The sequence below is a fragment of the Pleurodeles waltl genome, chromosome 5, assembly GCF_031143425.1.
Source record: "Pleurodeles waltl isolate 20211129_DDA chromosome 5, aPleWal1.hap1.20221129, whole genome shotgun sequence".
Taxonomy (NCBI): domain Eukaryota; kingdom Metazoa; phylum Chordata; class Amphibia; order Caudata; family Salamandridae; genus Pleurodeles; species Pleurodeles waltl.
In genome coordinates, this window is record NC_090444.1 from 828,694,871 (window position 1) to 828,707,954 (window position 13,084).

The window sequence follows — 13,084 nt, forward strand, 5'->3', positions numbered from 1 at the left end:
AACGGAAATGGATTAGTCATCAATAGTGAGGTTGTATGATGGAACCACGCATGCCTTTACAACAAAATCTCGTTGTAAAAGCATACCTAGAAAAGGCGTGTGGAAACGGCATGCAAAGCAGCATGATTCGTCTATCATACCCATAAGGCCCAAAACTACCCCCACCCCTAAAACCTAAACTACCCAGACTACCCACCCGCCCTAAAGAAAACAAAACTATCCCAACACCCCCACCCCTATTAAAGTGCCAAACCCCCACCCACCCTAAACCTTAAAAAAATAAAAACTATCCACACCCTCCCACCCCATAAAAGTAAACTACCCCGACACCCCCCACCAGCCTTAACCCCCCTCAAAAAAAAAAAAAAAAAAAAAAGACTATCCGAACTCCCCACCCCTAAAAATAAACTATCCTGACTCCACCACCCGCCTTGAGCCCTAAACACTGAGGAAAAAGAAGCATGAGGCGTGGACCAAATCTTTACCCATAATAAAAACGGGGCAACCTGGACTATATCTTCAATGAAGGCCAGACCAATTTCCAGGTGGGTAATAATGGTGACCATACTCCTAGGCACCGCAAGCAGCCTACACAAAAATGTGTTTTCAATCGTTTGGAGGTTACATAAAGAGGAATAACTCCAAACACCTGCTCCGTAGGTCCCCTGGGACATGCTTCTGCTATTATAAAGGGAGGTTAATGCTCTGATAGGTTTCCTACTGAGTCTTTTTGAGAACCTAAAAATTGTGTCTATTGCCTTTTCAAATGTACCTGCTCATTAGGACAAAAGATCACCCCAACTCAGGTCACCAGACATCAAATCCCTAAATATTTAAAATTCGATACCTTAGAAATGTGAGTCCCCTCTACACGGGAACAGGTGTTCTTAGGACCAAGTACCACAACATGGGTATTTTTCTTGTTAATTTTATGCCCCATAAAATCGTCAAAAATATCCATCAAATGCTGGAGACGGACTGTTAGCAGTGCAGGCAATTAAGACTGCGTCCTCCACATAGAGTAAAACTGGGGGACAGCGCAGTTTCCAAGTCTGGGCAGGTCTCTGCTTCTTGCCACCAACTCCTTCTCAAGGGCATTAATATAAAAAAGAAATAAAAAGGGGACTAATATACAGCCCTGACTTACACCTTTGTTAGAATTAAAAAGGTGGGTATAATCGCCATTTGTGTTATAGCGAAACTGAACTTTGGTATTCTAGTGCAGTGTTTTATTAACAGGTCAATCAGGGAATAATTGATCCCAGCTTTCCCCCTCATTTGCCACATCTTGCCCCCTGTCCACCAAATGAAATCCACTCGAAAGGTCCATAAAGGCCAAATGGAGTGCCCCTTCCCTGGCCTGAACATACTTCCCTACAATCATAAGGAGATTCAATGGTTGCTCAACAAGTGGCCCAATCCTCTAGAAGTTGGAGAATGACCCGCCCTACGATTTTAACTGAGGAGTCCAAAAAAGATGGGCCTAAAACATGAATGGTGATTCCTATTCCCTTTTTTAAAAATAGGTGCCAGAACGGAATCCCTCCAGGTGTTAGGCATGTCTCCTCCCACAGCTTTGCGAAAGACATTTGTTAGCAAAAGCACCCAGTGTTTTGGGTTCTGTCTAAAAACCTAAAAAGGGACCCCATCTGGCCATGGCACTTTAGCGGGGGAAGATTTTAAAATGGCTCGAGTAACTGTGTTGATTTGATATCGATGGCGTAGCATAAGGCAAGACCATCAAGGCTAGACATAGATGGAACTTCTTCTAAGGGTTGGTAGAGGTCTTCATCATTGAAAATTTTGGAAAAATACTCCACCCAATCTTCAGCGCTGATATGGCATTCCATTTTTAGTTGATTATCGTCTGAGAAACAGGGTCTGTTAACTTCTCAGAAAGCCATTGTGGTCCTAAGGGGAAATCCTGCTTGTAAATCGTCCTGATGTTAATTGTTCTGGCCTCTGTGGCTGCTTTATACAAGGTCCCTGTGCTCTAACTTGGGCCTCATTACGGGGTTGCTTTTACAGCCTGAATATGCTCTTTTAAAGCAAACAAGTCAAAGTTCTCATATTGCCCGGAATTTAACTTTTGCAAAAATTCATTTCAGTCCACTTTGTACCACCTAAGGCGAATTCCCTTGTTGTTGGAAAACTATAGGGCAGAAAGGTGGGTATACTTTTGTACTTGAGAAGGGGATCAGCACAAAACTAAGACACTGGAATTGTGATAGCGCAAAATGGAAGGGACAATAAGGGAATCCTGGAGAGACAGTACAATGTGCAGGGAAAACAATGAAATCAATTGTAGAACCATTCCTTTTACCATTAATGGTTAGCAGAATGGGATTAAGTTAATCGAGAAAAATAAAATCAGAACTGAAACGTAATTTAAATTACATTTTGTTATAATGAAGTTCAATGCTTGACTGTAGGCAGTGTGTTTAAAGCGAGTCAGGTTATCTTCTGTGAAGTTAGTAAGCCCACACACCCTGTCACCACCAAAGGGAGATGTGGGAATGTTGAAGTCACTCATCCCCACAATAGCCTTCCTCTTTGGGAATCTCACAAAATCATCAGCTAAAATTTGGTCCAACTCCCTTGTCCAATTTGATGGGGCAATTAATGAAATAGCTAAAATAAAAATTAATTAAAATATCCATACAGCCAGGAATTAATAACCATAAGATTTCTGCACAGGATATACAAGAAATACATTCCCCAATAAGATGAATTTTCACTAAATCCATATCCCTGTACCCCCCTGGTCTCTGCTGCTGCTAATCAACTCCAACCAATCTATATTCTAATTTGTTCCATATGCCAGCTATGTTCCAGGACAAAAAACCCAAGGTTGTCAAATTTACTCATACCTTTTGAAGAACGTAGAGGACAAGTTCACCCGCATGCAGAGTGGAAGGAGGAGATGCAGAAGATGGGGCAAAACTGCAGGTTCCTCGAGTCAATCAACATCTGACAGGCCTTCGAGGAGGGCAAAACAGTTCTTGTGTGAAATAGGCAGAAGCAGTGGAATAATTGCAGGGCTTTGGGCTGGGGGTTTCTAAAGCATTGGTTGAAACAGCAGGGGTTTGTAGCAAAAATCCCAAATGTAAAGCACGGACTGGTCCCAAGACTTTCCGTGGGAGATCAGACTTGTAAAGTAAGCGGCTAACCAGGGTTGGTTGCTGAAAGTTTATGACCACACAGTCACCTCCTAAGGTCTTGGGTGAGGGCCCCACCGAACCAACCCTTCTGCCTATTATGATCGCTTCAGCAAATTTTGTCTGCCATCCTGTGTTGAGAGGCACCAATTGACCACTTTGTTCTTCAAACCTTGCCAATCCTATTGCCCTCCCCAGGCACCAGTGATAGCCCCACTAGCATGATAACAAATGGCGTAGATGCGCTGGAAGTAGCAAACGATCCATATACTCTATGTTCAGAGCTAAGCAGTCCCCAACATTGCTTTTAACACCAGAAAAAACTTGTGCAGCTGGTGCAAGAGTATTATTATGTAATAACTGTGAACTATGATCATGGGGTATCTAAGGGTTTTCCTCCACCGATGGTAGAGACTATGGACTAGCTGGTACTGAGCAAGGGAGGCAATTGTTAGGAGCAGAAAAGACTATGGAGGGAGAGGGACCAGGCTGGGTGGTTATGTGTGAGGTGATAGGACTAAACAGGGGTTGGGATAAAAGCATGTGCTTTTTGTCTCCTAGTTGCTTAATTTAGGAAAGGATATCATGACAAAATTATGCTAAAAAGGTCTTCAAGCTAGTAAAAAACGGCTTAAATACTTCCAACAAAGCCGCCTTGATTTCCCCACTGACTAGGGAATGGTTATTAGTGGAAAAACCATCCATCCTTTACGGGGCTTTTTCACCCCAGTGAGATCTTGAGCTGAAGTGGTAAGCCTTTTCCTTTTAGCTGCCTGAGGTTTGGAAAGCTGAACAAAATCTCTGACTGAACTGGCAACAATGATGCTAAACGAGGAATCCTTGTTAGAAGTGGTAGGATGGACAAGGGAGCTGGCGGCTGGTGTGTGTGTGACGAGGTAGCCACCACTGCTGATTCCTGGGCAGTTATTTAATCTCGTTAGGTGTCATTAGTTTATCTACCATGTCAATATGCTTTCCACTATTTCCAGTTCTGTGGAAATGCCCCACATCGTGGAAGTAAGATAATAAGTAATTGGGGCAGTGTGACGGAGTCACTCGTCCCAGATTTCCAATGTGCAGTAAGAGCCTTTTTTACCTGTTGACAGATGGAAACAAGCCAAGCTCCTTGACAAGATGGCTCCTGGTCCAGTGTTCGCTCCAGCGCTACAGGACAGCAAAGAGCACTACATAGCGCCACCAAAGTCAGGTTTGGGGGGATTATCAGGACCACCTCCTGGGGCCCTGAGCACACTGGAATATGTAGCCCCCCTCAGGCAGTGTTCATCAAAACTTGTAGAGAGACCGTGCTGCGGGACAGCAAAGAGCGCTATATAGCACGCCGCAAAAGTCAGGTGTGAGGGATTAACAGGACCGGCTCCTGGGGCCCTGAGCACACTGGAATACATAGACTCCCTCAGACAGCATTCGTCAAAACTTGCAAAGAGCCATTGATGCAAATTCATGTCCATCTCTCACTCCCTCTCTCGGTCTCTTCCTGTGTGCACTATCTCCACAATTATCTTCTCTACCACTGTTCCGCTCCCTTCTTAATCTCCGCATCCCTCCAGCCCCAAAAACATACTTTGCTCCTCTGCCCCCAATCGCTCCTTCAACTGCCTCACTATTCTTCTCCCTCGTCCACAGACATCAAGCTCTGCTGCAACATTGTCCCTCTGTCTCTACTCCTTGCCTGAAGCTATTCAATACTATTGGCTTTACCAATGCCTGTTAAGCTGAGCTGGCACAGACAAAGCCAATGACAGTGATTAACCGTTTTTGAAATGTATAGAAGATTCAGAACATAAGCACTGAAAATGGTACAGAAAGTATTTAAATAAACCAGAAGTACAGAAAATAATGTTTCAAGGTAGCCAAACGCAGCTATAAGTTTTGCAGTGCTTGTAATACAGTTTTGTAAACAAAACCAATGCCAAAAGCTCCGACCAGGTTATTTTAAGGTGGTCGCAATTTTTTTTTTTATATTTGCAAGGTGGCTGTTATGTTGCATGTGCATATAAAATCAAAGCCATGTTGGAAACAATAAAATTAAAATTCTAAGGAGGCCAGCACTATTATTGGCTTTGCCAAAGCTTGTGCTGCATGAACAAAACAAATCCTGTCAAGCAAGCAATGGAAAAGCAAAACTGACAAGTTTTGTCAATGCCTGTTAATGTAGATTTTGACCTACCCATAACATATAAAAAGTCCATTTTACGCTAGTGTCACTAGAATGGTATTTTTACTACTGGGAAGGAGTGGACTCTAATAAGAGTCTTCAATTCTTCTACAATTAAGATATACAAGAAGAAAAACTGAACTGACCATGAACATGAAAAAATACCTATCCCTATATCTGTGCTACCATGTGTAAACGTAACTGATGCTTTAACGTACTATTCCATGGTTACCTGTAGCTCAAGCCATTTTCTTAGATTCCAGATAGCTGAACAAAAGTGCAGCTACAAGTGCACTTAAAAAACAATCATTTTTGACAGTTTGACATTGCTTCAGGACACCATCGTTTTATACCATTATTGGGTCATTCTCACATTAAGGGCCATATGTACGAACACTTTTTTTCCATAGACACAGAATTGGTAAAAACCATTGCTACATCTGGCCCTAAATACCTTACCCGCTATCAGACCTCGCAAAATACTCTTACATTCCAAATGTGGAAAGGCTCATTCATTCAAGAAACATTGTTTCACCCCCCAGATGCACTGCTTACACTGCAGAAGGTTACAGAGTCCCTTTTCTTGCATTTGTGGACCAGCAAAGCGTGTTGTAGGAAACTCAAATGCCCAAACTCGACCAAGTATACCCGAAAGTATGAAAGGAACTCTTTAACCACTTGATGTTATTCCATCATTATATATGGCTATGAGAAGGTTCGTGCGGTATTTTAAGGTCGCAAGTTCCGGTCACAAAAGCGTCAACTCAGCCTTTCCTTCATCCTTCTCTCAGCATTTGAACACTAATTTCAGGTCGGTAATAACAATTATATAGATATAAGATGGTCTATAAAAAGCCTTTTGGATGAAAGTACTACAAAAGCTCCTATTATTGTTGAAAACTGGGGTTCTCTAAGAAAAATTACCAAACCACAAGCAGTGGGAGTCAGGCAGGGAGGGGAGTCTCCAAATGAGGAAATTACACAATGGGATTCACTTGGAAAAAACGATTCTTTCTGCATCAAAACGGGAAGCAAACTATCTTCTGCCAGACAGAAAGAGAAAATTCCAGTGCGACTAGTCGTAAATTCACACAGCATAACTAGGGGGAAAAGGGTCAAGCATGTCTTTCTTCTCTTTGCAATTTGGCATTGCATTCATGGCATTCGCAAGTGACAAACACTCCACTGACAATGGGGCAACTGTTACCAACCGTCAGAAGAGACACTGACACAAGTGTTAACTCGAGAGCAAGCTGTTTTGCGCTTGGTTTAAAACTTGAGCCTATCTTCTGCTCTCTTACCCCCGTAAAATGGAATCGCATTATAAATGTTGCCTAAAAGGTAACGTTTCCTTAAGGAAAATTACACAGTCCCCTCAGCCACTGACCATGATTTATTACATCACCGGTGTTCTGAGGTGGTATAAAAGCCTCAGTAGCAACTGGACATTTATTTTTAAAGTGAACTGCTATCTCTAAATTTGTCTTCCACATTATCTAGCATTGTACACTATACCTTTCCTTTTGCACCCCTCACACACAACCTGCCACTGTCTGTCTCTGAGTCAATCAAACACGTCTGAAATGGAAACGATAATAAAAACAGTCAACAAAATAGACTACTACGCACTGAACAGCAATGATGTAACAACTGGCAAACGCCTCTGAGTTACGTTACATCAACAACCAAGAAGGTAAGAAACAAGCGGATATAGGAAAAACAAAAATATATAAAAAACAGTGGTAAAAAAAGAAAAGCCCTGTAAAAAGAAAACAGCAACAAGTCTCACTCGACTGCGAATACGAAGTTAGACACACAAATATGAGAGGGCTCATGAATCAGCCACAGTCTGAAACCACAATCAGCCTGAAAACTGAAAAAACACAATGTCAGAGTAAGATCGGGAGATTTTGTGCACCACTAAAGAGAAAAACGCAACCTGAAAAAAAAATTTACATTGAAAAATCACTAGAAAACAAGCCGTTTCTGCGACAACCAAGAACTTCTTACTACTAAGACAACAAAAATAAACTGCAGTTACCACTATTTGATTGCATCATTAAGTCGATTCTCTTGCATGGTAGTTTGAAGACTATGGGCCTAGCTTCAACTAGGATATTTTTAACTCGTCATGACAACAGAAAAGATGCAGCTGCTATTTTGTTAAGGATAAGTCCACAGACAAGCCCACAACGTATAACATGCAAAACTCGGCTTTTACAGCTATTTCCAGGTTCACCTAATTGAATGCAAGGGCAAGCTCTCTACATTCAAAATAGCACCACAGGCGTGTAAACATCAAAAAGTATGCCTGAACATCTGTCAAAAAGAAGCTGATCTGCTAGACAGAGTAGTTGTAAAAAATTAAGAATACCAAAACAAGATGAAATGCTACAGATCATTATACACAGCGACGGTCTTGCGGAAATAATCTTCAAAGGGGACTGCAAACAAATCGTTCCATCCTCCTGTACGACTAAATAAACATCAGAATCAGAGGCCTGTTGGCATTGTGGTCCCCCTTCTGGTTAGCTTGATTGTGTACTCCTTCATTGCAAACATATAAGACCTTTATGGAGAGAGATCGAGGAGACCCTCAACAATAGTTTTAACATCAAACTTACACCGTGTAATCCTTTCCCTAGGAATCCAGGCTTGCTCAAATGAGCCACTCTTAGACTCCCTAAACGTTTGGGACCGGTTCCTGATAGGTATCTTGCCTTCTATTGGTGCGAAAACCATCCTGGCAAACTGGCAAAACTACACCTCTCATCATACTTGGTGGACTTGAGTATGTTTTACAAGAAGCGTGCAGAAGCTGATGCAACTGAGACTACAACAACAAATCTTGTTTATTATGTTCAAATCGGAATCTTTCTTTGTGAAAAAAATCAAGCCCCTTGAACCCTTACACACCAAAGAAGCCTTGTATATTCTTACAGTGCGAACTATTATTCAACCTTAGCTTCTCCCCCTTCTATCCTTTCTCTCTATACTTTCTTTCTCTGAGGCTCAACCTCTAAATTCCGCTATCATTTGATTATACCTTGTTCTAGGTTCTGTGGAATTAAAAATGCTGTTTATTATGTATCACGGGTCTGTTTTGTTTTCAACGTGCAGTGACTTAGCATATGATGCTGGTGCTATTATTGCAGTGTTGTTATATGCCGGACCTCTCCACTAAATATCTGCTGAAACAAAAAAATGAATATCTTTCAAAGGCATGTCAGAGGGAGTAAACTATCAAAATGCAATTACAATACAATACGAAACACACAAAAAACAGTTCATCACTAAATACAGGAACGTGACAAGGCAAACATGGCTGCCGCAGGAAGTCCATACTTGCCAGCTATACAACTCTTATCTTAAAAAAGATGAAGCTCAGCTTCTTAATCACAAGCAAGGCCAAATGCCACAGCAGATATTGTTTAAATGAAAATCACAAACTGCATTACAGGTCATATACCTTTGCAAAGGCAGGCAACTGGCGGCCTTCCTTTCAGTATATAATGAACGTCTAAATGAGCCATCAAGAAATTTCAAGCGTTGCAAATATTAGTATGTTTAGTCGTGCCAACAAAACACTGTTAGGTTTCGTAGCTTTTGATGTTGACGCGCCGGAGACAAATAAATACAAACACTTGCAATGCAATGGGTCTCGCATTTGCTCGAGTTAGAGCTATTAGCGTTGTAAACTAATAACCAGACTTTTCTTGCCACACAAATTGAAAGGAAAAACCAAGTGTGTAGGAAAGCACCATCTTGCCTCACATGTTACCCCCATTTTCACTGTATGTATGTTGTTTTTAGTCCTTGTGTCACTAAGATCCTGCCAGGCAGGACCCCAGTGCTCATAGTATGTGCCCTGTATGTGTTCCCTGTGTGATGCCTAACTGTCTCACTGAGGCTCTGCTAACCAGAACCTCAGTGTTAATGCTCTCTCTGCTTTCTAAATTTGTCACTGCAGGCTAGTGACTAAATTTACCAATTCTCATTGGCACACTGGTACACCCATATAATTCCCTTGTATATGGTATTGAGGTACCCAGGGTAATGGGGTTCCAGGAGATCCCTATGGGCTGCAGCATTTCTTTTGCCACCCATAGGGAGCTCAGACAATTCTTACACAGGCCTGCCACTGCAGCCTGGGTGAAATAATGTCCACGTTATTTCACAGCCATTTTTCACTGCACATAAGTAACTTATAAGTCACCTACATGTCTAACCTTCACTTAGTGAAGGTTGGGTGCCAAGATACTTAGTGTGTGGGCACCCTGGCACTAGCCAAGGTGCCCCCACATCGCTCAGGGCAAATTCCCTCAACTTTGTGAGTGCGGGGACACCATTACACGCATGCACTATACATAGGTCACTACCTATGTATAGCGTCACAATGGTAACTCCGAACATGGCCATGTAACATGTCTAAGATCATGGAATTGTCCCCCCCAATACCATTCTGGTATGGGGGGACAATTCCATGATCCCCCGGGTCTCTAGCACAGAACCCGGGTACTGCCAAACTGCCTTTCCGGGGTTTCCCCTGAAGCTGCTGCTGCTGCCAACCCCTCAGACAGGATGCCCTCCTGGGGTCCAGACAGCCCTGGCCCAGGAAGGCAGAACAATGGATTTCTTCTGAGAGAGGGTGTTACACCCTCTCCCTTTGGAAATAGGTGTGAAGGGCTGGGGAGGCCTAGCCTCCCTCAGCCTCTGGAAATGCTTTGATGGGCACAGATGGTGCCCATCTCTGCATAAGCCAGTCTACACCGGTTCAGGGATCCCCAAGCCCTGCTCTGGCGCGAAACTGGACAAAGGAAAGGGGAGTGACCACTCCCCTGATCAGTACCTCCCAGGGGAGGTGCCCAGAGCTCCTCCAGTGTGTCCCAGACCTCTGCAATCTCAGAAACAGAGGTGTTGGGGGCACACTGGACTGCTCTGAGTGTCCAGTGCCAGCAGGTGACGTCAGAGATCCCCTCTGATGGGCTCTTACCTTTCTTGGTAGCCAATCCTCCTTTCTTGGGAGCCAAACCTCCTTTTCTGGCTATTTAGGGTCTCTCCTCTGGGGAATTCGTCAGATAACGAATGCAAGAGCTCACCAGAGTTCCTCTGCATCTCCCTCTTCCACTTCTACCAAGGATCGACCGCTGACTGCTCCAGGGCGCCTGCAAAACCGCAACAAAGTAGCAAGACGACTACCAGCAACATTGTAGCGCCTAATCCTGCCGGCTTTCTCGACTGTTTCCTGGTGGTGCATGCTCTGGTGGTCATCTGCCTTCACCCTGCACCAGAAGCCAAGAAGAAATCTCCAGTGGGTCGACGGAATCTTCCCTCTGCTAACGCAGGCACCAAAAGACTGCATCACCGGTCCTCTGGGTCCCCTCTCATCCTGACAAGCGTGGTCCCTGGAACACAGGAACTCTATCCAAGTGACTCCCACAGTCCAGTGATCCTTCAGTCCAAGTTTGGTGGAGGTAAGTCCTTGCCTCCCCACGCTAGACTGCAAACCTGTGTACTGCGTGATTTGCAGCTGCTCCGGCTCCTGTGCACTCTTCCAGGATTTTCTTTGAGCACAGACTAGCCTGGGTCCCCAGCACTCTGTCCTGCAGTGCTCAACCCTCTGAGTTGGCCTCTGGCGTCGTGGGACCCTCCTTTGTGACTCTGAGCTAGCTCCGGTTCACAAATCTTGTAAGTGCCTGTTCGGGTACTTCTGCGGGTGCTGCCTGCTTCTGTGGGGGCTCTCTGAGTTGCTGAGCGCCCCCTCTGTCTCCTCCTCCAAGGGGCGACATCCTAGTCCTTCCTGGTCCCCAGCAGCACCCAAAAACCTCTACCGCGACCCTTGCAGCTAGCAAGGCTTGTTTGCAGTATTTCTGCGTGGGAACACTTCTGCGACCTTCATCGCGACGTGGGACATCTTCCATCCAAAGGAGAAGTTCCTAGTCCTCCTTGTTGTTGCAGAATTCCAAGCTTCTTCCATCCGGAGGCAGCTTCCTTGCACCTTCATCTGGGGTTTCCTGGGGTCCTGCCCCCCCTGGACACTATTGCGACTCTTGAACTTGGTCCCCTTGCTTTGCAGGTCCTCAGGTCCAGGAATTCATCTTCAGTGCTTTGCTGGTGTTCGTTGTTCTTGCAGAATCCCCCTATCACGACTATTGTATCCTTTTGGGGTAGTAGGTGTACTTTACTCCTACTTTTCAGGGTCTTGGGATGGGGTATCTTGGACACCCTGACAGTTTTCTTACAGTCCCAGCGACCCTCTACAATCTCCCATAGGTCTGGGGTCCATTCGTGATTCTCATTCCACTTTTGGAGTATATGATTTGTGTTGCCCCTAGACCTATGTTTACCTATTGCATCCTATTGTGATTCTACATTGTTTGCACTACTTTTCTTACTGTTACTTACCTGTTTTGGGTTTGTGTACATATAACTTGTGTATATTACTTACCTTCTTACTGAGGGTACTCACTGAGATACTGTTGGCATATTGTCATAAAAATAAAATACCTTTATTTTTAGTAACTCTGAGTATTGTGTTTTCTTATGATATTGTGCATATGATATAAGTGGTATAGTAGGAGCTTTGCATGTCTCCTTGTTCAGCCTAAGCTGCTTTGCCATAGCTACCTTCTATCAGTCTAAGCTGCTAGAAACACCTCTATTCTACTAATAAGGGATAACTGGACCTGGCACAGAGTTTAAGCACCGCAGGGTACCCACTAAAAGCCAGGCCAGCCTCCTACAAAGTGCGATAGCACTATGTAAAACCCAGTGCAATCGCGCTGCGTGGAAAATAAAAAGATAAAGTAGGGCAGAAACCAGGCTGAAAACATGGAGCCTCGTAAGTTTTCAGTAGTTTGCAGGTTCACGCGAGGAGTGTTAAACACCGGAAAAGGCATGGCGTATGCATACAACAGGGATGAATCGCTTGTGCGCTCGAACCTAAAAAACACAGCACTTAGAGAAGTATTCTGATCCTGGAACTAAACTGCCCAGTGATCCCCTTCTTTTGCCTTGGAGCTAAGGATACCAGAGCTATCAGTAACTCTGGAATAGAGCAAAGGGATTTGGAGGGGGCAGATGTGGCTCACATTATTAGTGGAATACTAAGGATCCCATTAAAATGAGGAATTACTTCGGGAATGGGGAATACTTCACCTAATTGCCACGGATATTCATTGTTTCTCTCTGGAATTTCATCAGGTAGTGTCTGCAGCTTTCACATCAGTCGAAATTGGCAGGTAAAATGCACAGGATCCCCAAAGTTCCTGCAATTATCTGAATTCTGATACAGCTGATTGTGACATATATCTTCTGTTATCTGCCCCCATCAGAACTGAAGGAGACAGAGTAATGAGACCCTTAATGGTAAAAATATATATTTTGGGGTTATAGTAGGTATGGCAGAACATATGTGAAGTAACCATTGACATTTCTCTTTATTGCCTTTACAGGCATTAACTATCCCTCTGAGTAAGGGCGGAGCTTGCCAAGCATGAAGATGGCCACCTTTTAGGTATGCTCCTTCGGCTGCTAAAACAACCTTCATTATCCTTGTGCCTAATCGACATTGATCCCACAGGAAGACACTCATTCCACCCTGTGAAGTCTGTGGCACTGAAATTTGAGGTGGGCAGAGGCCACAGCACCTGTAAGGACAAGGACTGCGTGTGAACAGACGCTGCACGACTATGGAGGACGGGGGATGAGCAAGTAAAAGAGCACTGTTACAGGAATAAACCCCATGGAT

General features: G+C 44.0%; 1 protein-coding gene across 22 annotated transcripts in view; it reads right to left on the reverse strand.

Moving 5' to 3' along the window:
* The window catches only part of EPB41L2 (erythrocyte membrane protein band 4.1 like 2), a 1,020,488-nt gene that overhangs the window by 760,608 nt on the left and 246,796 nt on the right, over positions 1 to 13,084 (reverse strand). The gene's annotated exons all lie outside the window — the stretch shown is intronic.